Source organism: Peromyscus californicus, unplaced genomic scaffold, assembly GCF_007827085.1.
Source record: "Peromyscus californicus insignis strain IS unplaced genomic scaffold, ASM782708v3 Scaffold_5__1_contigs__length_169319896, whole genome shotgun sequence".
Lineage (NCBI taxonomy): Eukaryota > Metazoa > Chordata > Mammalia > Rodentia > Cricetidae > Peromyscus > Peromyscus californicus.
The window spans coordinates 125,336,173-125,363,332 of NW_026294573.1; the positions used below are offsets into that span (position 1 = coordinate 125,336,173).

The following is a 27,160-nucleotide window of genomic DNA, read 5'->3' on the forward strand; positions in this document are numbered from 1 at the left end:
AGCCATCCTTTCTCCCTAAAATTAAATAATGAAACAACATCTATGCATGGTGCTGCACACACTTGAAATCTCTATACCCAAGAGACTGAGAGAGGAAGATTGTGAGTTGAAGACCACCCTGAGCTACATAATGGAACTCTGTCTAAAAATTAAAAGTCAGACAAATGTCTTGCCTATTCCCACTTATCTACATTATATGAGGCAAGAGTGTCTTAATTAGGCTTTTATTGCTGTGAAAGCACCATGGTCATGCCAACTCTTATAAAAGAAAAGGTGTAATTGAGGCTGGCTTACAGTTTCAGAGGGTTAGTCTATTATCATCATGGAATGGAGCATGGCAGCATGCAGGTAGACATGGTGCTGGAGAGATAGCTGTGAGTTCTACATCAGAATCTGTGAGCAGCAAGAAGTGACAATGACACACTTGTCAGGCTTGAGCTTCAGAGACCTCAAAGTCCACCCCCTAGTGACATACTTCCTCCAACAAGGCCAAACCGCCTAATAGTGCCATTCCCTGTGGGCCTATTCAAACCACCACAAGGGGTTACACTGGAATGAATGACTGGGAATGGTCAAGATGCATGGAATACAGAGTAGGTAATTAGCAGAATGCACACTGATTACTCTGTCCAAAACCATGCATAGAACTTCCCTAAAACAACAGGTCCCTGATCCTCGACAAGCAGAATCCATTCTGAAAACTGATCCTTTAGGTGATATTCTTGTGTGAACTTTTAGGCACACCAACCAGGATGTGACAGTGTCTTGTACACCTAGACTATATGCACAGTCTGTCATTCCAAGATTATCTGCACACCATGATAGTGTAGTTGTCTTAGTTAGCGTTTTTATTGTTGTGAAAAGACACCATGGCTACAGTAACACTTATAATGAAAACGTTTAATGGGGAGCGGTGGGGGCTCACTTACACTTTCAGAAGTTCAGTCCATTATCATGGTGGAGCACGGCAGCATGCAGGCAGATGTGATGCTGGAGTAATAGCTGAGAGTCCTGCAATCTTTCAGGCAACAGGAAGTCAACTGAGCAGTATTCTGAGCATAGGACACCTCAAAGCCCGCCTGCACAGTGACACACTTCCTCCAACAAAGACACACCTTTTAATACTGTCACTCCCTTTAGGGGCCATTTTCTTTCAAGTCACCACAGCAGTGAATACTGTAGGCAACTACGGCATGATGATAAGTCCTGTCCACACAGAAATGGCACAGTAAAAGTCAGGTTAAAGGATTTGTCTGTTCATTTTTAAGGATAAACTTATGTAAGACCCTAACCATTAATGGGGCTGGCAGGCCTAGAAGCAGTTGTCTTGATTCAGGGAGTGAGTGAGAGTCGGAGCATGTGCAGCCCAGGGCCATTGCTGCACCCTGGTTATAGAGGTTAAAACACTGCAGACTTAGGCTGCACCAATTTAATTCCTCCCTCAGTAGCAGTCTAAGGAGCTAGAGAGATGGCTTGGTATTTAAGAGTGCTCACTGCTTCTACAAAGAACTGGAGTTCAGTTCCCACCACCAAGATCAGGCTTCTCAGCACCACCTATAATTCCAGCTCTGGGGGAGCCTATGCCCTCCTCTGGTTGCTACCAGCACCTGCACTCATATGCACATACTGCCCCCAACACTCAGACATGTACACACTTAATAAATCTTTTTTAAAAAATACTCCATTAAATTGCACTTTACATCTTAATGTTTCTGACTTTTTGTTTTTCCCCTCTAACAGCTAAAAGATAAAATGCTGCACAGTTGTATACAAATATTCCTTCTTTGTATAGTTATTCTCTTAGTGTTTTTGTGTTCTTCAAGTTTTTAAATGACTTACTTTTCTAGTGAAATGTCTTTGGTAAATGCTACAAAAAACATGGTCATTAAGCTATACCTGCACCATGCCAGGATCATGAATGAGCATCTTGCTCCTTCTTCCTGGAAAGTCTTCAGTAGCAACAAGAGTCTGGAAGTTTCCATCTCTGAGGACAATGCATTCCTCTAGAATCCCCTTCGGGGCCTACCTGAGGCTGAAGAATAGCCTTTAACCTTTTCTCTTACATTTCTTCTGAACAGAAGCACACTCCAAAACAATGCTAAAAACTGCAATATAGTAAATACATGAGCAGGGAACATAATTTATTAACATCATCACCTGCTAGGGACTGTGAAATTCTATGTGCCATACTCTTCGATATTTTTGTCACTAGCAACATAGGAGAGATGTCTTCAGCAGAGGTCTCACAACCTGTAGCAATGGATTGTGTTTTGACATCACAATAGTTACTGGGCAATGAAAATATTGGCTCTTGGAATCTTGTCGGAACACTTTGGAACTCATCCTGCAAACAACCAAACTGTGAGCTCTGTGCCTGTGCTGTTCTTTTACTCTTGTGTATGCAGAACTCAGTTCATCAGACTTTTTCTACAAGGGATTAAAGGCATGGCCCTGCATACCTGGCTCTTACACCAGGTATCTAGGGACAAACTGAACAAAGGAGAATGCTTTGCCATTTTACTCAGAGGCAGCAGTTATCCTAGAGCCCATGCATGCTCTTCCTCTCATATTGTCTTATTAATGGAATTACAATCTGTATAGATTTTTAAAAATTCTTCTATATTTATTTCCCATGCCTTTTTCTTGCTTTCTTCTTTCCTACTTTCTCTAAGATTGATGGGTTCTTCTTTTCTGTATTTATTTCTCTTCTACTAGTTGAAGAATCTTTTGTCTGTTTCTGGCTTCTCAATGATGAGTCTTAACTTCTGCACAATAATTTGATTTTAAAACTCTAAATTCAATTCATATTTTTATCTCCCTTTGATCACAATAGTAACTACACAACTTTAATTCTAATCACTGCTGTCTTATTTGTATTCATTTCATCTAATTTTTCATTTCTAATGAACATATCTTGATACCTGTATTATTAATTTTCTGCTTTACTTGACCAAATATGTGGTGAGAAGAAATTTAGGGGAATAATGGTTGATTTTGATTCCCAGTCTCAAGATACACAGTGTATTACTTCAAGGAAGGTATAGTAGCAGGAAAGCACCACAGAAAGTCACAATGCATCTACTGCCAGGAAGCAGGGAATCTTTAGGAAGTGGGCAGATCTATAAATATCCAGGACCCACTCCAACAACCCTGACCAGTGACCCACTTCTTATATAAAGGCTCCACATTCCAAAGATTCCTCAACTTTACAAAACACACTTGGGTGTCCCCAAGTATGAAACACACACACCTGTGAGGTACGCTCACACTCAAATCACAAAAGTAATGAACGTTTTTAAGCCAACTATCTGCTGTGGTGTGTTCCCAGGCTTCTGAATTCTTTGTTCCCATCATTCTCACTTCTCTATTCCTTTGTCTCTGAGTTCAGTATCCTGTAGTTGGAAGGTTTTCTCCAGTCCTGCCCAGTCCCACAGCCACTCAGACCCAAGTAAACACACAGAGGCTTAATATTCCTTACAAACTGTATGGCCCAATGGCTCAGGCTTCTTGCTAGCTAGTTCTTATATCTTAAATTAGCCCATTTCTGTTAATCTTTGTTTTGCCATGTGTTCCGTGACTTTACCTGTGTTCCATTGCATGTTGTTCTTTGGGTGGCTGGCTTGTGTCTCCTCCCAGACTCTTGCCTTTCTTTTCCTATCTATCTGCTTGTATTTCCTGCCTGCCTCTAAGCTGCTTTGTCATAGGCCAATACAGCTTTATTTAACCAAACAGAACAACACATATTCACAGCATACAGAAAGGCATTCCACAGCAGCATCCTATTCTGAAGCATATGATTTAAGAGTTCTCTCACCAAAAACTTGTGAACTCTGATAAGTTTCGAATCCCTGGTTATTGGATAGCTGCTGCAGCTGATTTAATAAGTCAGATCAGGCTGAATTGATAAATCCAGTTTTAATGAACAGAGCAAAGCAACTCCTGGGTAACCCTCAGGAGGGCAGGAGAGGAATCACATGGCAAATATGGCTACCCAGGTCTTAAATAGTCTGTAGGCATGGTCTTGAGAAACCCCAGGGAGAGGCTGACTTTTAGTGGGAACTAGGTTAGGAGGGGGCAGCTCCAGGAGAGATCCCAAACAAACTCTTTAGTAGTTCTTCATTGATCTGGATGTCTTCCTTTCTGTTTTAATTTATGGTCATCTGTCTCAGGGCTCTTCTAGGTTGACAGTAACTCCCTTCAGCACATTGTCTTGTGGTGTCTATAGCTGTTGTCTCATATTACTAACCACATTGCTACCTCATGTACTCACAGGAACACATATGTGTGAGAAAAATATTTGACCTGGTATTTCCAGGGGAAACTGCCAGAGACCTGTTTGGGCAGGCAGGTTCAGGTCCCAAAGAGGATGTGTGGAGTTGGGGTGGAGGAGGGATGGTCACTATCTGAGAGTGAATCAGAATAACTGCCAGCTGCATTTAATTGAAAAAAGACTACACCTTTTGTCCTCTATAGTTGCACATAGGACCAAATGGGAGACCAGGGGCAAGTGAGCTGGAGTGTGCCTTGAGATCAGTGGTTGAGTAATCTAACATTGATCTTGACAGTAGGCACCAGTCATAAGTTAAGGGAAGGGCCGTAAGTTCCTCTTGCTAGAGATACGAATGACTGCTTCATCAAGCAGGAGCTTTCCTCAAGCTCCCAAGAGAATGGAGACCCTTATCCAAATGCCTGACATTGGGAAAAGGACTTCTTCTGGGGAGCAGATGCTAAACTACAAATTCTTACTTAGTCTTACTATATGGGCCTGTTCCCCTCATAATGCTCCCAAAATGCAAAGTCCTGATGTCTTACTCTTTTCCCATTATACCGTGCCATTCTAATTTATCTGTATTTATTAACGGAACTCTTGCCTTTAATGGTCTCATCTTTGGATCTGAATTATGGGCATTTCATCCTTGGGATCAGGTATGTCTAGCAAATCTCTAACTTTCCTGTTCTTGATATAATTGGGAGGGCACAATAGGGGTCCCAGTTCCAAGGTGGTGGGAATTATTTTACAAAGAATTATTTTGTTTAAAAAGGCTACCATTGTACACATTTTTATCCTTTATCAAAGTCCACACAAAATTTCCTGAAAGGGAAGGCATTAATATTGAGAATCATTAAAAATGAAAGTAAAAAGGTACTGGAGAAGTGTGGTCTGCAGTGTCAAAATGCTAGAGCTTTGTCAAGCAGCAATGGTCGCCATGCAGTCCATGCCAGGAAACAATACTAGAGGTAATTAGAGTAGTTCTACTACTACAACCATACTTTGCAACATAATTCAAAGCGGTTTGGCAAGTCTATTGAATTCTCACCACAAGCCAGGGACTTACATAGATTTACCCTATTGATTTCTACAATTCAGGAAATAGTTTTAATTGCTATAGATTTTACAGACATAAAAAAAGAAGAAGGGAAGTAAGTAACATAGTCTTGATCACACAGCTTTAAAAAATGACATCCATACCCTGAAAACTAGATCTTCTCATTCCAGGTCTAGTCTAATTGCCTATAGAGGCAATGATATTTATTTTTAGCTCTGCTTACTTTTATGACTGGAAGAAAAGTTAATATTAGTATATAGAGACTTTAATCATTTAATTAATAGTCACATAATTTATTATAGTATTCTTTGCCAGGTCAAAGGTGAAAGTCTGAGTCAAAGCTCACATCAGTAGCCCTGATTTGCCCCTGAGCTAAGGAAGTCACTCTGTTCTAGAAGGCTGAAAGTTCTGGACACAGCTGCTTGCTTGAGCAATCATGCTCATGAATTTTAGATTCAGGGTAGGATCCCTACCACATGTTGAGAAATGAAAAATGGGAAAAGTAAATGACCTTTGAAATACAGAAGAGCTTTTACTCTGAAGAAAAAAATGTAATTCAGTTTTCATGGACATTCCAATTCTTTTACAATTTGAAGAGTTGTCAAGACATGCCAGCAAGTCTAATGGGATATATTTGTAGGAGTAGGTCATTTCTAGGATAGAAAAAAAATATATTTATAGCACAAAGGCATGGGAATGAGAGAGGGACTGCATTTCAGTCAGCACTCTGGATTGAATTTGCTGTGAGAGTAGCAACAAGCCACAGAGATCCATGGGCTTCAGTTTTCTCATTTATAAAATGCTAAGCTGGACATCTGTCTTCTACTGTGTGAAATGAACATGTTTCTATTTATTTGATAACTGATCTTTTTATTGATTTTTCCTTAGTGCATGTGATGTATTGACAGGTGCTTGTTTTGTTTCTCTTTTGCTGACTTCTGTTGAATTGATAACGATTTCGATATTCTTGGTCATTTGTGTGTGTATATGTGTGTATGTGTATATGTGTGCCAACAAGCATGCATTCACTGATCTCTCAGAAGCCGCATACGCAATTCATTAGAGACTACTGTTAACTTAGATTTACCTTTTTGAGACTTGAAAATATGGATTTGTTTTAGTTCTAGGAAATTATCAAGACATTGGCCTTCTCCAGTTTTCCAGGTAGCAATATATCTTGCAAATCACTCAACCTAAGTCCCTGTGGCTTCACCCAAATGCTTGAATAAACAAATTTTCCTTTTCATTTCTAGGCTGGAGTGTCCCTTGGTAAGGCAACACCGTAGTTCGCCTTACTAATTGCCTATGGAAGGACGTCTAGGTTGTTGACAGTTTGGGACCATTATAAATGAAGCCATTAAGAACAGTCATGTGCCAGGTTTTGTCTGAAAAGACGTAATTCTTTTATTTTTTTTCTGCCACACTCAAGAACTTGATGGCTCAGCAGTAAAGCACTTGCATATATGATTATAAAAGAAACTAATGAACTATCTTCCAGAGTGGTTGTGCCATTGCACAACCTGACACACGATATATGAGTGACCTAGTTTTTCTAAATCCTCACCAGCATTTGGGATTGTCACTATTTCAAGTCACAGCTCTTAGTCGTCACTTCCCTGATAGCTCATAATGACGACAAATATTTTTATATGCTTATTTTTGCTGTTTGTGTGACCTCTTCAGTGAAGTGTTTACCCTTTCTGCTAAAGTTTGAATATGACATGTCCTTCAGGCCTGTGTGTTAAAGCATTGGTCACAGGGCATGATAGTTATTGGGAGATGGTAAAACTAACCGGTGAAATGAAGCTCAGTGGAAAGTTTGAGATCTCTAAGGATGTACCCTCAAAAAGTTTTATGAAAGCAATGGCCTCCTCTCTTTGTCCCTTTTGTTCTTAATCAGGAAGAGCACAGCTTTGCTCTGCCCTTTGTGTGATGCCTCGTTGAAGCCCTAAAACCAAATGGGTCAATTGACCCTAACTAAACTCTCCAGAACTGCCAACCAAAATAAGCCTTTCTTTCCTCTTGTAAGTGAGTTCTCTTAGATATTCTGCTATAGTAGCAAAGAACTGATGGTCGATTGCCCATCTTTATTTGGGTTATTTATTTAATTATTGTTGGATCTTGGCATGTCTGTATGTTTTCTAGATATTGGTACTTTTTGGATGTACGATTTTCTCAGTCTGTAGTTGACATATTTGTTCCCTTAACAAGGTCTTTCACAGTAGAAAAAAGTTTTGAAAAAATTTTCATCATATGTCTTCCTCAACCGCTTCTCCACCTAATTTTTGGAGATAAAAATCTCTCATTAAACATTGAGCTTACCAGTTCAGCTAGACCAGTTGGACTCTGCTTCCTCAGAGATGGAATTACAGGTATGCATCTCCATGCCTGGCTCCATGCATCTCCACACCATAGATTCTGGTGTCTAATCTCAAATCCTCATGCTTGTAAAGCAAGTGTTTTATCGAAAGAGCTATTTCTCCAATCCTAGTCATGTGTGTGTGTGTGTGTGTGTGTGTGTGTGTGTGTGTGTGTGCATTTGTTTTTTGTTTGTTTAAAATGTCTAAAAGTTTTCCCTCATACATAGCTATTCTAATATCACTTCTATTCTTCATAAATCCACCTTCTTCAATAAGTGTCTTTGGTTCTCTTGTTTAGGATCTTGAACGCATATACATCTACTGCTAGACTCATCTTGGTTTATAACCTGAAATAAATCCATATTCTAGTTGTTGGCTTTGTGGATGGTGTTTCTAAGCAGGAGGCTTCCACATAGTCTTAAAATTTATCTGATAATGTGTTTTTAAGAGGCTTATGTTTCTTTCTCTTCTCTTCTACATTCTTCACTCTTTCATAGTTTGGCATTGTTAGCTTCTCTGGGTTCCTACTCCTGTTCACAGACTGCAGACTTTCCTTTATGAACCAAGTCTCAAGGTGGTTGTCAGAGCTCTGCCCTGAGATGTTAAGGGCCTCTCACATTGCTACCACTCACCGAGGTCCAGCTCCTGTCATGGAGATGAGTGTGTATTCTCTCTGGTCCCAGATCCCTTAAATATCCTTAGAACTAGGACTTGAGGCAAAAGTTACTGAGCAGACAAGGGGCTTCAGTAAGATTGGGTGCATTATTTGTGGCATTTGTCTCTGGCAATTATTATTTTTATAGTTGCTTCCAGATGCCACATCGAAGTATAGCCAATCTGTGTGAAAAGACGTAATTCTTTTTCGTGAATCGTTTGTGCTTACTTCTGGTTTTGTTTCATGTTTAATTCATCTTACCATTTGAGCCTATCAATCTTTCATTTTGTCTCTTCTCATATTTTGTAGATGGATATTTAAAGCAGAAGAAATGTACATTAACATTGTATAGCATAAGCCAAAACTTATCCTAGAACTAACAACATTTTTCTATTTGACTTTAGGATTCAAATAATTTTAAATGAAATATATATCTGCCTATCAAAACTAGAGTTCTATCAAATCTCAGAGGTCTATACAAGCTCATTTAATGTATTGCATAATCTACACCTACATATGTACAAATACAATATGCTGATGTAAAAACTGAAGAAAAGCAGTGTGGTCTATAAAAATGAACAATTGCGGCAATGTTAACACCTTGTTTTGATATTTACATCAAATTATAGTTGTTATCAATGGGGAAACTCGATGAAGTGTTTCTAAGACTCAATATACTATGTTTAAAATTTCCTATAAGACTGATCATATATTTAAAAAAAGTTTAGAGGCTGAAGCAGCTGCTGCTCTTCCAGAGGACCTGAGTTAAGCTCCCAGAACCCATGTTAGGCAGTTTACATAGACACACACATACATATACACACATGCACACAACACACACTTAAAATTAAGATTTCTAGATACTTACTTACTTATAAATTTTTTTATTTATGTGTATGTCAGTTTAAATATATGCCACATGTGTGCCCACAGATGCTGGAGGAATCAGATTCCCTCTCCCCCCCCCCCCCCCCCCCCCCCCCCCCCCCCCCCCCCGCGCCCCCGGAGCTGGAGTTACAGGTGTTTGTGTGATGTCCTAGGAACCAAACTTACACCCTCTGCAAGAACAAGGAAGCGCTTTCAGCTGCTGAGCTGTTATCTCACCGGGCCTTAAAAAAGTGAATCTTAAAAAACAAAAGAAGTTTATAGGGGAAAAAAAGTGTCAAGCATGGTACACACCTGTATTCCCAGCAGCCAGGAGGATGCTGCAATAGCATCAGGATTTCCAGAGCTGCATTCCCAGGTCAGCCTGGGCTACTCAGTCTCAAGAAGAGAGAGGGAAGTAAAGAGAAGAGAGGAAAAAAGAAGGGAAGGGGGAGAAAAGTGATGAAACTTACAAATACAAAAATTATTATGTAAGAACTAAGTAGTATTTGGAAACAAATAAGTGGCACATGCTGTAAAGTCACATAGATCTTATATGATTGATTCATGGAAAATGTTAACTTTTACTTTCTCTCCTTTCCTAATGATTCTTTTGCCAACTTTTATATAAGCTGTGTCTTCTGTCTTACAGTTCATATAATCAGTCATTCAGAACAATGATTCTAGACCTGTGGGTCACAACCCCTTTGGCAAACCTCTGTTTCCAAAAATATTTACAAGTCATAACAGTAGCAAAATTACAGTTATGAAGTAGCAATGAAAACAACTTATGGTTGGGGGTCCCCACTACATAGGAATTGTATTAAAAGGCCACAGCATTAAGAAGGTTGAGAACCACTGACTTAAGAAAAGTTTGTAAAGACCCAATTATGGGCCAAGCACTACCTATGACCCTGGCAGGTCAAAGGTGAGTAAAATAGAGTTCCTGTCAGCAAGAGTCTTCTCATCTATTGAAAGAGAAAGAGGGAATAAAATGGCACTGGCGGCCAATTGGCCTATCTGCCAATCTTTCTAGTTGGTTGTGGTGACGGTTCAGCCCTGAGACTGGACAACTCTATGTTGAATTACAATTTTACCCTGCTGTGTCTAACTTTGGCCAGAGATTTATTGCCTTGGGCTTTGGGTTGGACAAACACTTGAAAACAACCAGAGGCCCCACCCAACACGAGGCCTGCATGCAGCATGAACCACTGTGATGTGCCACGGTGAAGTCCCAGATACTGCTACCACGGAGGGCCGTGTCTGGGTCTGTGGACATGCAGCAGTGCAGCAGGAGGGGTCTGAGTCAAGGTCCATGCCCCATGTTACCACCAAAGGCTATGTAGATGTCCCTGGTCTAGACTGCTGCCTGGAACTACATGGATATCCAAGGGCTGAACAGAGTTGGTCTTGCCCCTCACTGCCTCAGCGCTAGAGAGAGCTGCCCCTGCCCCTGCCCCTGCCCCTGCCCCTGCCCCTGCCCCTGCCCCTCAACAGCTGTAGCACTCAGGAGAGTGGGCCCCGCCCCGCACTTGGCCTGGGCAGCATAGTAGGGCTGGCCCTGGTGGCAGGGACACAGGCCCTGAGTTCACAAGAGTAGAAGAGTTGGCCCTACCTCTGACTGGCTCTACCACTTGGGAGAGCAGGCCCTGTACCTTGCCTGAGCAGCACAGTAGACCTGACCCTGTTGGTGTGCGGGGGGAGGGGCAGGAAAGCAGGAGAGCTGGCCCTTCCCCTCACCAGCTGCAGCACTCAGGAGAGCAGGCCCTATTGGTGGGGACACAGGTGAGCCTGACAAAGGGTGTGAGATAAGGAGAACTGGCCCTGTCCCTTGCTGCCTGTGACATTGGGTGAGCTACCCTAGGCAGTGCTGGAGAGCTCACCCTGGTGGAGAGGACGAAGAAAAGCTGGTGGGCTGACCAACTCAGCTAGCACCCAGATCCAGATTGAGAGCTATGAGTTGGCCCACTCCAACATCCACCCAATCTATGAATTGTTGGGGCACACGAAGGGGACAGTCCTGCAGATCCAAAGCTTCAGGATCTGCATGACACAGGGCAACAACAGGATATCCAAAAGAAGTCCCAGTGAGGATCCAGTATTGATAGTGTAGCAGAAGCCAAAGGCTGTGAACCAGACCAATGCCTCATTACAACGAACATTTGCAAGTAGAGATGTATGGACTAAAGGGTACACTATGTGACTCACTGTGACACACTACAGTTTCCACGATGAGTTTTTATTTATTTATTTAATTTTATTGGGGGGGATTTCAAGATCAGAAGGCAGGTATGAAGGGACAGGGAGATGAGTGGGATTGGGGTGCATGATGTGAAATCCACAAAGAACTAATAGCAAGCTGAAAAAGAAAAGGAAGGAAGAGAGAAAGAAAGGAAGGAAGAAAGAAAGGAAGGAAGGAAAGAATGAATGAAGGGAGAGAGAGAGAGAAGAAAGAAAGAAGGAAGGAAGGAAGGAAGGAAGGAAGGAAGGAAGGAAGGAAGGAAGGAAAGACCCATAAACAATCGTAAAGCTCCGGCTAGCTCTGTGGACTTACGCTACAGAGGAACCCTGTGGGAACCGTGATGGCGTATGACAGCGGCAAAACAACCAGGTCTAAAAGGCTAAGTTGGAGGTTGTGTTAAGGTTGTTTAGTGGATAAAGGTGCTTTTCATCAATCCTGAAAACCTAATTTCAATCTCAAGGACCCATAAGGTGGAGGGAGAGTATCAACACTCACAGTTGTCCCCTGACCTCCACACACAAACTGTGGTGCAGCCACAACACACTCCAGAACATGTAAAGTAAACAGATGCCATAAAGAGTCAAGTAGGGATGTCTCAGCATGGGACAAGATTTCAGGGGACAGGCAAACTAATTTATTTAACAAATAGTGGTAAATTTAAAAAAGAGGATTAGAGGAATTGTTACAGATTGACAGATACTTAAGAAACACACCAATAAGATGCACTATGTAGTCATCACTTGAATAAAGCACAACTGTTAAAAAAACACACTCATGCCTAGAAAATGTTTGTTTTCACCTACATGAAATAGCAATGTATGTTCTGTGACACAGGAGACTGAAAATCCATGACACTTTTCAAGTTGGAACGAAAAAGAGGAGGCTCTACTTGATGCTCATGAGGGCATAGATGTATCCTAAATGCATTCCATGACATCATCTCCACTTTCTTTCTAGGATATTTCACTGTACTGCTTTCAAATAAATGTTTTTAATGTATTAGAATCCTGTTACATTTAGCCTTACATAGTGATATTAAAATTTTGAGTATGACTGGAAGAATTTTACTCTAGCACAGCATGCTAAAGTCCATCCCAGGCTCATCTCTGGGACTCTGGTTTGGAAAGATTTACCTCTGATCTTGTTGAACGCATCATTTTGCATTCAAAATAAAGAGGGATGGCATAACAGGCAGCATTCTGAACTCAAATTCATATTAACACCTGTTCCTTCTGTAATGACCAAACAAATAGTCCTCAAGAGAAACAAAAACATATTCATCAGACAACCAAAAGATATACAGATGTAAGCTAATGATGAATTACTATATAATAATGATTTCATAATAAAGATGTAAATAAATATGGAGTACTATTCATGGTAAGTTAAGGAATTATTAATTTTATTATGTATTTTTAATTTTTGAATTAGTAATATTATTGTTTTGCTAAGTAATTATGTCATGATCACAAATTGAAGGATGCACAAATGGCATGATAACTGGCCTTTGCCGCAAAAATTAAAATGTGGGGAATAGATAATGGTGATTGACAGTAAGTTAATAAGTGTTGAAGTCAGTTTACTGGTGAACACAAGGTCATCAAGGCTAGTCTTTCTAAGTTATGTTTATGTTTGTGATTTCTATAGTAAAATATTCCTCAATCACCACTTTACATAACAGCTTCAAGTTATTTAGCCCCACTCTTCATTTTAATTTATTCTGAGTTACAGACAGCATGCTGGTTAATTTTTTCAGTCACAGTAGTACGTTTTCCTCTTCTGGATCATATCTTTGTATTCCAATCATGTTCCCACCATGCATAATGAATAAAAATAATTTATTATGACTCTTAGTATTTCCCTCATAACTTAGATAAAATCGGTTGCTTTATTTTTCAAGAGCAATTACTGAGGAAAAGATTTTGCCTCTATTGTTATTACTATTAGTCTGACTGATTTGTTTTTTGATATGTGCATAGGTGTTTTATCTTCATTAGTGTATGTGGACCAGGTGTGTTCTTGATGACCTTGAAGGCCAGTAATGAGTAGCAGATCCCCTGGAACTGGAGTTATAGACAATTTTGAACTGCCATGTGGGTGCTAGTAATTGAACCTGGATTCTCTGGAAGAGCAGCCAGAACTCTTAACTGCTGAGCCATGTATCTCTCCAGCCCCTCTAGTGACTGATTTGTATCAGGTATGAAATTATTAAGTCCACTCTTTTGATACTAGTAAGATTTTTGAAATTTTCTAGCAAAAGCATTGCATAATGATTTAAATTATATGCTTTATGTTTTAAGAGAGTAAGGAAAATATAGGAAGTTTGGATACTAGAAGAGTAGAGAAAAGGAGATTATTCCAGGCAGACGAACAGTGCTGATTTAAATTAAAAAGTCCTATGTTAGAAAAGTATTGGAATATTGGATGAAGCGGTGAATTAGCTAGATCCAAGCACTAGAAAGGGCATGAAACTGGAAGCTAATTTAGAACCACGTGACTGAGGACTTTTCCTAGCAAATTTGTCCTAATATGTTTGTTTAAACTTATAGACTAAGAGAACTGAGACAGATTTGCAATAAGAAGATAAAAGACTTATATTTGTTGTGCATAGATCTCGCATAGTGGTATAGAGTAGAGAATATATGGGGAGGACCAGACATAGGGAAATGAGGCAAAAATCTTTTTTTCCTCTTCTTTTTTCTTTATTAAGAATTTTTTTACTCTTTTTACCTACCAACCACAGATCCCCCTCTCTTCCCTCCTCCTGCTCCGCCCCCAGCCTTCCCCACCAATCCACCCTCCATTCCCTCCTCTGAAAAGATAAGGCCTCCCATAGGGAGTGAGTAAACCCTGGTACATTTAGTTGAGGCAGGACCAAGCCCCTCCCCCTGCATCAAGGCTATGCAAGATGTCCTACCATAGTTAATGGGCTCCAAAAAGCCAACTCATGCACCAGAGATAGATCCTGATCCCACTGCCAGGGTTCCTTTAAACAGACCAAACTACACAACTGTCTCACTTATGCAGAAAACCTAGTCCAGTCTCATGGAGGCTCCATAGCTGTTGGTCTAAAGCTCATGAGTTCCCACTAGCTTGGTTTGGTTGTCTCTGTAGATTTCCCCGTCATAATCTTGATGCCCTGTGATGCCCCTCATAGAATCCCTCTTCCCTCTCTTGAACTGGACTCCTGGTGCTTGGCTGTGGATCTCTGCATCTGCTTCCATTAGTTAGTGGATGAAGGCTCTCTTGGTCCAATCAGAGCTGGCAGATTCTATCACAAAAAGTATTTAAAAATTTAAAACAGGAGACAATATATTGCCTAAACTATTACACACACCTTGACATTGTGGATATAAGGAAATGCCTTGTCTGAGAAGCATGATTTGGAGGCTCCATTGAAGTGGGAGGAAGATGAGCAACTTACAGTCTTGTGTCACCTTGGGAGACTGTTATGAAGGTGCATTGCCAGGTGATTTCGTATGTATAGTAAGCTAGAGCTTCCTGACAAGCCAGAGTGGCTGGAGCTGCCTGCTGGTCCTAGGCTACAAACCTGCATGTCGTATAGCTATTCTGAATATTATAAACAATTTTGACATAATATTAATTATTTGTACATCTAAACATGACTAGCTATGGAAAAGATCCAGTAAAATACTACATGATATGAATTTTTCAGCTCCATTGTAACCTTAAGGGACCACAACCTCTATATGGTTTATTCTTGACTAAAACACTATCATGAATACCTAACAGTAGTTGACAGTGACATCAGAAATTGTGTTTGAGAATACAGACTGTAGAGTAGGTTTAAGGAAGACAGAGATGAATACAAGGTATGTTCTACTTAAAATGTCTAGTGGACAGTGTATCCCACTAGCAACTTAGAACTGTAGGTTAGTTAAACCTATTGCCTACAGCCTGAGATCCTGCGTTCTGCAGAGAGATGTGACTATGACCCAACATCAAATCATAAACTTAGTTACAAACAGAAAGAGATATAGTTGCAAGGGTTTTTTTGTAATTTGATTTTACAGTCTTCAAAGTGTTAACTTTAAATTTTTCACATAATGATGTTGGGTCATAATGTCCAAAAGTTTGGACATACTAGAGAGAGCGAGAAGACAAGGTCCCTGGTAAATCTCTAGTGAACCCACTCAGTAATGTATGAACTGAGTAAAGAGTAGTCAGCAGAGACAAAAGAAGAACCATACAAAAGCCTAAGGAGACAGGTGAGAATTCAGGGTGTGCTTGGTGACGTTAGAATGGCATAGTACACAGCTCTGACACCCATGAACAATAAGCCCTGAACTAGAGAGCTCAAACACAAATGTACAGTCAGCTGAGTAATTTGAAGCAATCTGAGCTTACAAAGACTTTGTTGTTGTTGTTGTTGGTTGTTTGTTTGTCTTCATGGCACTTGTTTCCTGCTTGTTTATATTCTTCAGAACCTATAACAGGCATAATTATAAGCAAGAGTACTTTAATTAATGCTGATTGTATTTTACCTTGAGAGACTTACAAAATTCAAAGCCTAAATTATCTTTGCAGAGATGAACTTTGAGCTTTTGGTTTCTACAAAATGAAAACAGAGTTAGGAATAACACTAATTATTCTCTACTAGAATATCTTTCACTTCTTTATTGATAATAAATATCTCTTTTTATCTTATGCCTGGCAAAGTCATCCTCAAATATTTCACTGTCAAACAGGTGATAATCTGTATCCAAGCTTTACATTCACCATCCATTATAAGAGAGATGGGAAACGGGGAACTTCAGCTTCTCTCTCACTATATTAAGTCTGAAGTCTTATCTCCACACCAAAGTTTAGATTTAATACTCAAACCAGAAACGCCTTTCCCATTATTAGGAAAAAGATCTGTCATGAAAGTTCTCAGTCTTGAAAAGGAAACAGAATATGGACTGTTCACAGATGTTTCTAATCAGTGAAATAGGTACTTTAATAAAAAATAAGAACTTTTTGAACAAGAAACAGAATTTGGGAAATAACATTCTTAATTGTCATTTTAAGTGGCTATAAATCCCTGCATCACATACTAAAAGGTACATACATGTGCCTTGAGCTACATCTTTAATCTAGATAATCAAATATTAGTTGAGATTATAAAACATAATATATGAACTTGCTATGAATGTCCTTTCTGAGTTCCTGTACCCATCTCAATTTGGAGAGCCAGGCAAATTGGAGATTCTTAATAAGTCCACCATTTCAAGTCCTTGTGCTCATATTTCCATGTGAGTTTTAGAAAACAACAGCATGTTATCAAAAAAAAAAAAAAAAAGAAGTCTTGGGAAACAAGTAAGTTTCCTATTTTCCACACACTGGAAAAGGAAGCCACACAATCTGTACTTTTTGAGGCTATGTTCCTGTAGCCTTGCTTTGAAAAGCCATTATCTGGGGTTGATAACCACAGCTACACCGGTTCTCCTTCAAGATGCCACTGTGGAAATTCAGTTTCTCATTACTCATTTATGACCCTGTATGGAGTGTGAATTGGGTTGAGCAAGGTGACCAAATCCTTCTGTTATCGAAATGAAGCATATTGTCAAAAGGGAAAGGTACCAGCTGATCTATAGTGGTTGTTTTATTGCTGATTTTATCTTCTTGATGGTAGGGCATAGTTTCTTTCCTCTCACTGGGATGGGAGAAAGACTGTTTGAAGAATTCTAAGTAAAGACATCAATAGGAAATTACATTATTAAATATACAAAAAATCGTAACTAGGTGAAAGATCCTTTAGTATATTAAGAGTTCCTCAATAGAAACATTAATAGGGTGCAAATTATACGCTAAACAAATTTAAGGCATTTTACTTTAGCATCTGACTTCTAGGCAAATAACATGTACACGCTAATTTTGTGTTGTTGGTATGATGAAAGAACTATGGCAGAATGCCTACATGCCTCAATTAATGCCCATGGACATAAGTAGGGTCAGTCTAAGAAAGGCTTATGTTTGAACCCAACTGCCTCATTTTCCCCACTGATGTTGGAGTGGCTGCTGTTAATTTATGCTGGAGTTTGTATTAATCATGCAGCTTGGAAGTCCCAGAGACTATCCCTAGGAGCCTTATCTTTGCTGAAGATATTTCTCATTCAAAAAAAAAAAAAACATACAAATTCAGGAAAAAAAACTTAGGTAAGTTCCTCCTTGGTATTGTAATGCTAAATATAATAAGCCTTTTATATCATGTGGGTTGTGCATATATGGATTCAACTGGGGTTAGATCAAAAATATTTGGGAAAATGTATCTGAGCTAAACATTTACAGACCTTTTCTTATTTCCTAAATAATGCATTGCAACATTTGTTCACATAATAACTATGTAACATGAGATGCTCTAAGTGATCTGGAAGTGACAAAGTATACTGGAAGATTTGTTTAGTATATATGCAAATACTAAAACACTTTGTAGAAGACACTTGACCCTGTCCAGATTTTTATGTCTTTTGGGGTCCTGGAAGCATCTCCTGTAGAAACTGAGGGGCAAATACACTAAAATTAGATAAATTGTATATGATATTGAACGGAATAAATACAGGGATATGTTTTAGAGATGTAACAGAGTTGAAGCCTAATAGCAATTTTTTATAGTAACAATAAAGTGAGTCATTACTTAAGTTTATTTTAAAACCCAGGACCATACACAGGCCCTCCAACCTCAGAAAGAGCAAGAGCTTTGGAAAGGTAAACTCTCAGACTGAGTAATGAAGCCATTCATGATCTGTCACTGTTTACCTTGCCACCTTCCACTGTGCATTCAGCTGAAGGCATCTCTTCCAGCTCCAGACTCACTGTAGGTTTGAGTATTTAGGGCACTCACTTTCTAATAGATGAGTAACTTCAACTTCTAATTCAAATTAAAGTCTCCACTCTTGCACTGATTTAGAGCCTCTGCTTATCCTTGACCTGTTTCTCACTCTGAACTCTGCCATTCTCCACCCACATACAATGATGGTAACGTGTGCCCTGACAGTCTCACTACCCCAGCATCCGCAATTCCGAACGTCATTCACAGGTTCATTGGCATCATGTCGCTCTCACTAAACAGTAACTACAACAGGGACCAACACAATACTCAGGGATCAGAATGGAGTTGAGAAATCACATGAAGAGATCTTGACCTAGAATCCCCAGCTAAGCAAGGAAATAATGCTTGTCCTATGGTCTGCCATATAGTAAGGCAAAGATTTAAGATAAAGAGCAACTTACTGGATATCCATCCAACTGCCTCACATTGTCTCCTATAACAATGAAACAGTTCGTGAGAGTCAGACTTAGCAAATTTCACAAAACTGAAGTGCATGTTGAGAAGCAGATTATTGTTTCTAAAATGACAAATTTTATGAAATATTAGTTATAATTCCTATATATTGTTCATTTTAAGTGTGTGTGTGTGACTGGCTACTACTGTATCTTTCATTCTTTTAATTTAGGCATCTCTGGGACTACCAGGTCTACCTGAAACTGACCAGTATCCTGGTCATAAGCAAGAAGACCAGACCATATTTCCCTTCTATAATACAGTGTCCATACCTGGCTCTGCATGAGTGTCACCTAGAGTGATACACACACACACACACACACACACACACACACACACACACACACACACACATATACATATATATATATACATTACACACACACACATTAATGTGTGTCTTTTCCTGTAAAGGCAACAGGTGGTTGGGGAGAATCTATGATATGTTATGTTTATCCAGCTGAACTACTGTTGGAGAACTGACAGTATTTTTGTTCCTTCTTCAATCTCTGTACTCTGTCTCCAGAAGACACTATGTGTTCTAATGAGATGGAATTCACTCTACCAAATGAAGCAATAGTTTAATTAGTTTTCACCATTCATGCATATGGTATGCATTTGTGTTACCTTTATGCACAGCTAAGTTTAAATCAGTTAAACAAACTGACTGAAGCATAGGTCCCTGAACTTGATTGACAGTTAGAATGACCCAGGTTCCTGAGTCCCTCTCCCTAAAGCTATTAGATGATTAGATGTGAAATGGGTTTCAGAGGGCTATGCATGAAGGTCTCCATGGTGACCCTCATGAATATCCAGGTATTGTCATTATTGTTGAATGCTAACAGGGTCATTCCCCCTGACTTATGGCCAGGATGCTAGTCAGCTTCAGGCAACTATTTTGGTCACAAGAAAGTCTAGATTAAGAGGAAGAAAGACACAGCAGCAGGGAGCTTTGAAAACATCAGGCACACAGTTTACATGCACATGGATAGCATCCTTGAAGGCAAGTTGCAAGAGGTACCTCACAGTATTCAGACCTTCCTCCCAGTTATTACCCTGCTGCCTCCTGTAAACCTCTATCTGCTCATCTTTAATGATCATGCCAGAAATAGTGACTGTACTTCAATGGCCTATTTCTTAAGAGAACAGTAGATCATTGAAGAAGACCTGGAAGGCATAAAAAAGAAAATAGGTATTGCAGTAATAGTTTATGTCTAACAACTAAGGATGCATGTGCATGTAGACTCTAAAACTCTAGTCCATTTTGCACGTAAACAAACATGTATTTATCTAAACTTCCTTGAGTAAAGCTAAGTGTTCATCACAATTGCAGACAAAGCCCTGCTCTAAAATGCAGCCTGCATCTCTGACTTCTCTATTCTATTTAATTCAAGATGATTGAGTTCTCTTAGGTAGTACATACTAAAATTCCCTTAGAGCAAGAATCCCTTTTCTCTAACTTTGTTAAATAAGATTCCCCATGCAAAAAAGAAAAAAATCTATCCATTGTGTAGTAACAAGGTTGATTTTAAATGGATAAACCTACAGAAATTGAGTTCCACTCCCTAAGCACTCCATAATTACCAAATAACAGGCGCTGATCGCTCCAAGACAAAAACCTGATCTCATTAGTACCTGCTGTTTGGGTAGGTAGAAGACAATTATATGTGAAGGGTACTATGCATTTGGAAATGCTAATTAATTATCCATTATTTATTAGAATTACAATGCTCCCCTTGTACTGTAGCTAGGAATACAGAGGTAGCCTGGGAGAACTTAAGTAGCTGAGACAGGCTGAATTATAATGAACTATAGTCATTTGTTTTGAAGCCAGATTTCTTTGCTGGTTTAGAAACAGCTTTATTTCACTCTCCTCGATGTCTTTCCCCTTTATTAGAGTGAGCTAGCTACTGAGGTCTAAGAGTGGGGAAGGGAGATTACTTGGTCATCTGGCAGATTTGAGTGAAGCTATTACACAGGTCCTAGTGTTTGAACTTCTCTTTGACAAAGGGAAATAATAGATCAATAACGGTAAATTGCAAATAAATAATTTGGCAGCCCAGGCTAAGGGTCTGTGACTTTAAAGAGGGACGTGTAATGTACTGAATTCTGATAAATTCAATCCCTTTGCATGAATGTTGTAGAACTGTACTTATGCTAAAATCATTAGTCATTATTTGTTTCTATTCTTTGTTGACATTAGCAACAAAAAGTTACTAACACATATCATCTTTATGTATGAGGCAGAGTGAGGACATCCAGTTCCCAGGAGCCTACTCATCTGCCTTACTCTGCAGCACTTAGACCTATAAAACAGCAATGGTTAAACATGAGCAGCATTGCAGATCCTGGTTGGCTCTCCTATTTAGTTTTATTGTATGATTTCTAAGGTAGTCATCAAGTCTTTCAAATACTTGTTCAGCAAAGGCTACAATGTGAGGAACATATCTGCTTGACTTTAAATTCCTATGTAGTTTATTTGCTAAAATCCATTGGTTGACATCTTGACAACCAGAATACGTCTAGGGAGCCGTTTTGTAGGGAAGGTGGAGCCACTCAATGAAGAATATGATGGGGAAATCCCTAGAACTAGTTTCCCCACCATGTGAGTGAGCCTTGTTGGCAGTGGATATCCAGTCAATAGACACTGTCTCCATTGCCACATGAAGTCAGAGACTAGACAACACACGACACTCTGCCAAATCAAAAATTCATGAGCAAAGTAAGTTTCTATGACTTTTTCTAGCTATTAATTTTGCAGAGGCTTATTGTATAGTAGATAGATACTATAGACAGATAGGAAATCCCCATAAGATTGATGATAAAGGAAGAGGCATGTTATAGCATCACAGATACTATAGAGCTCCTCATGGAAAAGTAGGCCTCAGAGTCAAGGGCTCAGTCAGCCTTAAAGCAGAGTTGCTCAGAATGTCAGTCTCTACCACCTGAGTCAGAATGGCTGAAGTGCTATCAAAATTCAAAATTCAAAACTTCACCTCATGCCAAACCTTAGTGAGAAACATCTGAACTGAAGATCCAGATGCTCAGTTTCAACAAGCTGCCTACATAATTCTTGTTTATCCTAATTCCTGACTCTCGCCATTTCAACCACTCTAAAAAAGATCACTGAAAGTATTTGGACCAAGGGATGACATCATCTGTCACCAGCACTAAGGGTAAAGAAAATCATAGAAGAAAAAAAAATGCTACAAGCAAAGAAGATGGAAAGATTCAGAACACTTGTTCTATAAGACAAAATCAACCCTAGCAGAGAGAAACTCCACATGGACAGTAAAAATTATGGGATGGTTGGACAAGGTGGTGCCTGCCTGTAATCCCAGTACTCATGAGGTTGGGCAGGAGACTCAGGAGTCCATGGCCATTCTTGGCTGCATAGCAAGTTCAAGGCTAGCCTAGCCAACACAAGATTCTATCTCAAAAAGATTTTTTAAAAGAGAGATAGTGAGATCAGATACATTTCAAAAATGGCTGGGATGTTTATTTATTAAATAGCCACATAGCAATGGGACATTAGTATATTATTTTTAACAAGTTGAGACTAATTTGACAAGATAAAAAGATTAACAAGGCATTTTTATTTAAAATTGTTAGGAATTTCATACATGAAATGAGTACTTACATAATTTCTACCCTTACCCCACCCCCTTTTAACTCTTCCCTTGTCCTCCAATAGCCCCTCTCAAATCCATGACCTCCTCTTTAATTATTATTGGCTCTCTCTCATTTTTTCTGTCTCTGTCTCTGTCTCTGTCTCTGTCTCTGCCTCTCTTTCTCTCTCTCTCTCTCTCTCTCTCTCTCTCTCTCTCTCTCTCTCTCTCTGTGTGTGTGTGTGTGTGTGTGTGTGTGTGTGTGTGTGTGTGTGTGTGTGTGTTATAAGCTACTGAGCCCATTTAGTGTTGTGCTTATATGCTTAGGGCTGACTAATTGGGATTAGATAATATATCAGGGGACTGGGGGTCCCTAAAGAAAACAGCTTCTCCTTTCAGGACCCATTGATGGTTCTTCATCTACGGGTGGTACCTTATGGATGGAGGAGGTACCTTATCTCCTCCATCCATATTGGCAAGTCAATGTGCGCTGTGATTGTTCAGGTCTTGTTTGGTGACATAAGTGTAAATTTCATACATATAGAAGACACTATAACCTCAGGTGTCCAGATCCTCTGGCTCTTTCAATCTTTTTGTCCCCTCTTCCTTAATTTTTCCTGACCTTTAGGTATAGCAGTCATATTGTTGATATGTTAATCATAGTCACTTATTCTCTGTATTTTAACCAGTTGTGAATTTCTATAATAGACTCCATCTCTTGTAAAAGAAACTTCTTTGACAACAGGTATGAACTACATGTACCTATAAGTATAAAAGTAAGCTTTTAGAAAAGAGTTAGAAACTATCCTGGTTAACAAAATGGCAGCTGTAGGTTCTCCTCTAGGATCTATGACCTCTCTCCAGACACAGATATTTGGCTAGGTTTACAGTCTCAGACATGAATTCCCTTCTATTAAGGTTGCCTTACATCCAACTTGACAGTTGTTGGCTTTCCCCAAGTTAAAATTGCCACTACTGAACCACTGAGATTAGTGTTCCATGTTAGTCATTGTTATGATTGATTGATAGGCTTTACAATGGAGTAGCACCATATTATACAGAAGATATCCCATAAATTCCATCAGAAAACTTCTAGAAAGGATCAACCCATTCAGCAAAGTAACAGGATACAAAATCAACTTAAATAATCAGTAATCTTTCTCTAGACTGATAACAAGCATGCTGAGAAGATCATAGAAATAGTCCTATCTACAATAATCTTAAAAAAGCATCTAGGACTAAACGTAACAAAGGAGATAATAAAATTTTAATCTCTGAATAAAGAGTTTGAAGAAAACTCTTAAAGATGAAAAGACTTCCCATGATTGTGGATTCATAGAATTAGTATTATAAAAGTGACTATTCTACCAAAAGCTATTTACAGATTCAGTGCAAGCCCAACCCAAATCCTCATGACACTCTTCACAGAAATAGAAAAAAACATCAAAATCAACCATCTAATTTCCCCTCCTGCCCCCGTCTCTTTTCCCATCTCTGCTTTGATCACAAGGTCTTTGTGAAGATGAAGCCATCTCCATATTGTATATAACCCTAGTATGAACTAGTATCAAGATTTCTGAAACTCAGGACTGAAAGTCAACATAGGAACTTAGGCAGCATTTAGAATGTCCACAGAGTTAACACAAGCATCTGTATAAACACCTCAACCTTTTAATAAACTCTAACCTAATTTGCTTAAAGAATGGAAACGTGATAGGTATATTCATCAATAAAATAAGTAAGTGGCATTTATGGTACATCCACTTATAGTAGAAACTGAACACCTAATCTTTCCTCTGATTGTCCTTCCTTCAAGATTCTACTATTTGTTTTCTAAGAAAGCATTAGCAAGGCCTCTCCAGTGTTTGGACCTTGTAAATGACATTGTAGATAATGAACTAGTATTTATTTTTAATGAATGTTATCTTCTTTCTGTCTTCACAAACTTGAAACTTATTTAAAATGCTTGAAGTCAATTGATTCTATGTCTCTTCATGAGCTTAGGAAAGTAACACTGTCCTACTTAAGATTAAAACATTACTTCATGATCTTTTTAAATCAGTGATTAATGATTTAATAGTGGTCACAATTGATTTTACAGGGGGATATTCAGCTATGTTGAAACAAAAGGAGATAGTCCTACAATTCTTGTCAGTCAAATTAATGAATCTTTTTTTGATGCTTAAGAATTACAGTAAAAATTAAATTCAATCTTATCTTTAATAGAATTTATTCAGTGTATGAACATAACATATATGGACTTATGTCACAGCACCAGAATGTGCTGCTTTTCAGAAAGGGACATTTTTGTTTGAACTATGTAGCTTTCTTCTTTTTCCATGGGTTCATACAAGTTTTCACAACCCAGAATGCTTTGAGATTAGCATAGAATAAAAGACTGTTAACTAATTTACTTTGTCTCTCATGCTAAAATAGTTTGAATTTACAAAGACAATTTGTCTTAACTGAACATAGTCCAATACCCCTTACTTAAGGAAATGTTGTCCTGGGGTGGAATAGAATGCCTGGGGGTTGGTTTCTAGAAGGGCTCAAACTTGGCGGAAATTTGTTCAGCTGTTCAGTCTGTGTTTATCAGTCTCTGTCATGTTCAGGGTACATCCTCGCGCCAATGAGAATGATCAAGATGAGGACAATTATGCTGAACTCCTAAAATCTGTTCAGAAAAACGTATGGTGGAAATAGTTAAGAACAACTGTGTGCACACCAAGAAATATTATTCAGAGTGTCAAGTGAGATAGACAGCTGTGACATTATGGACTTGTGGATTTGGAAGACCCTTAGTAATAGAAGATGCAACCAATAAACCTGTGTAGGTAGATAACTTGAGAGTTATCCATTTGTTGTCTTATATTACCTGTAAATGTTATTTTGCCTCCAAAACTCTGTGTAGACTTCAGCTGGAGAAATTTCAACCTATGACAAAGGTGGAAGCATTGTCTGGCAAGGAGTGACTGACCACACAGATGGATATACTCTGCATTTGTAAGGTACAATTATTGGGATCAGAGCTAGAAACAGCATTACATATGTGTTTTAGTGTTCATGGGGTAGCCAGAGATCATAAACAAAGGTGAACTCCTTAACATTTGAAAAGCTAGTTTTCAACTATCCAAGAAAACTGTGGACATGTTGAAAGTCCTTCAACACAAACCAGAAAATATTTTTGTCATGGGAATTGCCAGGATTGCTTGGAATTTTAATAGTGGGAAATGGCTTTTATTAACTTTGATAACTTTGCACAAATAGGGTATAAATTGGAAAAAACACTAGAATCTTCTCCAGAAAATAAGGATTATTTGACTCCACACCTGAGCATCACACAGTGTGGACCTGTGTGGAATAATTTCATCCCTTGCTAAACAGCCACTACCATGTCCCTACCACACGCAGATCTTGTGATGATGCTGTTCTGTGTCATATCACTTCATTCTAGTTCTTCTCCTTCCAGTAGCTTAGCAAGCATGTCCTCATCTGTCATCAGTTTCACTTTCTGTGTTCATGCATAATCTCAGTGTTGTTTTTTTGGCCAGTTTAAGTACATGAAGTCAGATAGACTATGTGATTTCAATGCACATAAATTTTAAAATATAGTTTTATGACAACACAGAGTGAAATATAGGGAGAAAGACTACTGGTACCTTTGTCAAATGAATTTCAATATCCCAAAATGTCTTTTATAAATTATAGAAAAATAGTATATTCACATTTTAAATAGTGGTACTTTATCCTTTTAAAATTATAAATAAAAAATACTTTATGGACTTCATTTTCATGATCTGATATTGGCTATATGTGTAAAATTAGAAGATGGCTCCAAACTAGAAGAGCAGACTTTATAAAATACATTCACTACAATGAATATATACCAGTAGAGAATTGTTTAAGTTAATAACTCAACCCATCTGCAGGAAGAATGCAACTCTGGAAAAGGAAAGATGGAAAGGTCCACATTACATCATTTAGAATATTTGAAACTGGGCCATCACACCAGCCATTATGAACAGTTGTTTATCACCATAGTAGTCAGTAACAGTAACACCAGGTATGCTTGCTGTATAGTTTTTCATTTTTCCCAGTGATTTTGAGATTAAAGAGGTCAGCCACATGCCTCCCATATATACAACTGCAGGCTGCCACAATGCTTACACCCCACTCCAGGAAAGCAAGTTCTCACCCTAAAACCTGTTACTTTACTGCCTTACCTAAGACAAAAGGCTTTGAGGATATAACTGTGGCTAAGGACTTCGAGGTGTTGTGGATTACCTGGAGGACCCCAGTGTAATCATTAGTTTAAAACTAAAGGAAAGAGGCAAAAGAGTAAGTTATAGATGAGACCTCAGAATCCAACACTTTTCCTGGCTCTTAGTGGAAGGTGAGAAAGTCAGAGAAAGGGACCCTTCCCATCAAACCTCCTGCATATGAGATGCACTGCAGTATTGTGGAATGCAGGGCCCAGAACTTGACAAGACCACTAATATCTTCTCTCCCCCAGCAGCCTGCATCACCTTTCGGCACTATGACAGCTAGACAGCATAGACGTTTCCCAGTTGGTTTGAAGTTGATTTCTCTGTCTTGCAACCAAAGTATATGGTGTCCTTAGGTAACTATGTTGTGATGATTTGCTACAATGATATCAAACAGACTACTTTTTTCATGCATTTGGTTTTCCTGTCTATAAGGCAGAGGTTTTGACATTCCTGTGCACAATCCTGCTGAGTCTATTCCTCACTATAGCATGGCTCACTCCTCTCCTTTGCTAATGTGTATGCCAATCTATAATCTCTCTTGGTGGCAAAAA

The 27,160-nt window shown here is 39.0% G+C and overlaps 1 protein-coding gene across 3 annotated transcripts in view; it reads left to right on the forward strand.

Moving 5' to 3' along the window:
* Positions 1 to 27,160, forward strand: part of Nkain3 (sodium/potassium transporting ATPase interacting 3) — a 649,463-nt gene that overhangs the window by 501,237 nt on the left and 121,066 nt on the right. The window lies entirely within an intron of this gene.